The following is a 408-nucleotide window of genomic DNA, read 5'->3' on the forward strand; positions in this document are numbered from 1 at the left end:
TGAGGAATGGGAAGGGGAGTTGAAATGGTTCGCCACTGGGAGGTGCAATTGTTTAGTGCGAACCGAGCGTAGGTGTTCTGCAAAGCGGTCCCCAGGCCTCCGCTTGGTTTCCCCGATGTAGAGGAGGCCACAACAGGAACAGTGGATGCAGTATACCACATTAGCAGATGTGCAGCTGAACATCTGCTTGATGTGGAAAGTCTTCTTGGGGCCTGCGATGGGGGTCAGGGAGGAGGTGTGGGGGCAGGTGTAGCACTTCCTGCGGTTGCAGGGAAAAGTGCCGGGTGTGGTGGGGCTGGAGGGGAATGTGGAGCCGACAAGAGAGTCACGGAAAGAGTGGTCCCTCCAGAAAGCAGATAAAGGTGGGGAGGGAAAAATGTCTTTGGTGGTGGGGTCGGATTGCAGATG

General features: G+C 56.1%; 1 protein-coding gene across 1 annotated transcript in view; it reads left to right on the plus strand.

Moving 5' to 3' along the window:
• The window catches only part of LOC109914186 (dendritic cell-specific transmembrane protein-like), an 18,612-nt gene that overhangs the window by 3,091 nt on the left and 15,113 nt on the right, over nucleotides 1-408 (plus strand). The gene's annotated exons all lie outside the window — the stretch shown is intronic.

The sequence above is a fragment of the Rhincodon typus genome, chromosome 4 (genome assembly GCF_021869965.1).
Source record: "Rhincodon typus isolate 14 chromosome 4, sRhiTyp1.1, whole genome shotgun sequence".
In the NCBI taxonomy this organism is placed as follows: Eukaryota; Metazoa; Chordata; class Chondrichthyes; order Orectolobiformes; family Rhincodontidae; genus Rhincodon; species Rhincodon typus.